Source organism: Limulus polyphemus, unplaced genomic scaffold (genome assembly GCF_000517525.1).
Source record: "Limulus polyphemus unplaced genomic scaffold, Limulus_polyphemus-2.1.2 Scaffold5229, whole genome shotgun sequence".
In the NCBI taxonomy this organism is placed as follows: Eukaryota; Metazoa; Arthropoda; class Merostomata; order Xiphosura; family Limulidae; genus Limulus; species Limulus polyphemus.
Window position 1 is genome coordinate 55,311 of NW_013670839.1, and position 3,152 is coordinate 58,462.

Below are 3,152 nucleotides of genomic sequence, written 5' to 3' on the forward strand. Positions count from 1 at the left end.
AATGAAAGCTAATTTCCAAATAATTATAACTGAGCTAATAATATTGAAATGAAAATACTACAGACTACACGATCGTTAGCGATGATTCTAGAAACCGGTAATAATAATAATGAATGTCTGCAACGGGTGATTGATATGATACCTTAATGTTTCAGGCGTGTCTCACTGTATAATTTATAAGATGCTCGATTTGAGGAGAATCATGAGCGTTCAGACTTTTCATATTTTGTTTGTTTGTTTTTTGGGGGTAGTTGCACATGTACACATTCTTTACGCAACCCAAAACAAGGCCCTCTGGTGGACTTCCTCAACACTGAATTTCGAATACAAAATGAAAACAAAATAAAATTCTCATATAGTCTCGTTGAACACACAAGAAGTACACACAACATTTTCTGACTTCAACACTGAATGGCAAACACAACTATGGAGTAAAATAACACAACAAACAGGGAATAAATCAACATCCTTCGATCGTCTCCCTAAACAATAAATATAACTCACAAACAGGCAGTGACACAACACGTTCTCATACTCTACCTTAACACTGAATCTCATACACAAACAGGGAACAGAAAAGCACGTTCTCATACTTTACCTTAACACGGAATCTCATACACAAACAGGGAACAGAAAAGCACATTCTCATACTCTACCTTAACACTGAATCTCATAAACAAACAGGGAGCAGAAAAGCACGTTCTCATAGTCTACCGTAACACTGAATCTCAAACACAAATAGGGAGCGGAGCAGCGCCGTTTGGTGAACTGCCAAGACAGGATTCAGAAAACAGTGTGAAAAATTATTTCGACTGAATCTGAACAAGAAGTAAAACAACGCCCTCCTAAAAGACAAAAAAAAAAAAGAAAAAAAGAAGAATAAGAAGAGGAAGAAAAGAGCAAACCTTGTAGTTTCTTTGTCTACGGTGGGGTTTGGAACCGCAAAAGAATGTTTAGAAGGTCAACATTAAAACTACAACTATTTGAGGTAAATCATCTTTCACTTCCATAATCGTGTTCTTGATCGAATATTGTTTAGTTTACTCGAGTCTTAGTCGACTAAAAACCTGACAAAATAAACGGCACACAAAGGCCAAGTCAGTAGTGTGTATCAGTGGGAAAGTTTTCATTATCTCATTGATAATCGTAATCACTCACCTGCTGTTTTACTGCCCCCTAACGACGGCCACATATATCGTATCATATTGAGGAATGTTATTGTATAACCCGCCAGAACACTCAGTCTCAAATTGAGTGAAGTTACCCAGTTTCTTTGTAAATACAATACTTAGAAGACTCCAACATTGTTGAGTCTAATTACTTGCAATATTTAAGGTATTTTCGTTTAAATTATGTGTGTTTGGCTCATATGTTATTAGAGATGCTGTAACCAACAAGTCAAAATCCGACAAATTAAGTGAGTACTTAAATAATGCAAAAATCTCTCCAAACAAGTGCACGATTTATACATGATCTGAGTCTGATTACGATACGGTGTTTATCTGTTTTATTAGATTAATTATTGACAGTAAAGGTGACCCGCGATTAACGACAGTAAAAATATTTTATGGTGGTATATGACGTAACTTAGAGATAATTTCTCTTTTAACCCATTGAGCATGCGTCATATGAAATTATAGGCCAATAATATGTAGAGAGAAATATACTTATCTCATTTTTTTCTAATAGAACTTTAAAGGTATCTTTTATTTTTAAAATGATTTATAAACCTCTAAGCATTGCCGTAGTAAGCATTTTTTGAGTGGTCAGGCCATTGTCACATTGCCATTTCTGGGGGTGGGGGGTGGGGGCTGGGGGCATGAACCCTAGAAAAGTTTCGAAAATTTAATGTTAAGCTATTTTAGATACAAATACTTGATATACACAACGTAATGTATTGAATTAAAAGAAGCAAGTTTTAACACATAAGTTGTAGCTATACATGCAATTAAGAAAGTGGTCCTGCTAAGTCTCTCTCTCTTTTATCGGTCACATAATACACATTTCTGTATTTGTTAAGAGTCAGATTTCTATATTTAAATATGTTGTCTTATGTTTCAAAAATGTTCTTCATTTCTTTAAACGTAAAAAAGGGGGGGGGGAGATTCGTTTCCATGAAAACCTCTCGTGAAATAAAATAAATTGCTTATATGGTGTTAATGTGAGGTTATTTAGTATATGTCAGATAAGCGGGTTCTGAATAAATTTGGGTGTAAAGGTATTGGTGATGGGAGAGTTTGCCATATTTTAGAGGTGTATAAAAATATATACTGAATACATTTACAGAAAACATATGTGGTGTTGCAAGATGACCTTGAAACAATATGTGGGGTTAGAAAGGTGACCTTGAAAGCACATGTGGTGTAATCAAAGTGACCTTGAAAACAATATGTGGTTTTTGCATACATCATCATATATTTTAAGTTAAGAAAACATTAGTATCAATGCAAGCTACATCAATTTTCAATGTGCCTCCTATCCATTTCAACAACAGGCTAGAGTCAGTGACGCGTATCACGTGATGTTAAGTACGGGTTTTAGCTCAACTCTTAATGTCGAGTAGATGTAACAATCTTAGAAACTGATGAGTGATTAACTGGACTTTTTGTTATTAAACCCACAACTTTAATGACGTCACACAAAGGGCTAGCTGTGTATAGTCATCCCTAATTTCGAGCTGAAAGGGAAAGCAACTGCACCCACCTCTAGGTTTTGGGCTATTCTTTTCTGACCCAGTAATGAGATTTGATCGGCACTGCCTCAATGTGCAGAGTGCGTTTTTTGGATTTACATTTAGAGCACGCTGACCATTAGTATTTCAAGATAACCTTGCATCGTTACCTATAGTCTTTTTTTTTCATGTGTTCCGTATATTTTTTGTACTCGTTAGTATTGTGTGTTCTGGTTGCTTTCGGAATGAAACATACGTTAAAAAAACTCCTAATCTTTAATACAAAAGGAAACAAACTTATTAACAACAACAACAAAATGAGCACCTCCAGATTACTCCACACCTTGGAAGTTTTACTTGTGTGTTATACAGTAATAGTCTCACCTGCTCTACTCCTAAACTTTAATACAAAAGGAAACAAACTTATTAACAACAACAACAAAATGAGCACCTCCAGATTACTCCACACCTTGGAAGTTTT

General features: G+C 35.2%; 1 protein-coding gene across 1 annotated transcript in view; it reads right to left on the reverse strand.

The window, feature by feature from the left end:
* Positions 1-3,152, reverse strand: part of LOC106472300 (Down syndrome cell adhesion molecule-like protein Dscam2) — a 59,398-nt gene that overhangs the window by 54,121 nt on the left and 2,125 nt on the right. The gene's annotated exons all lie outside the window — the stretch shown is intronic.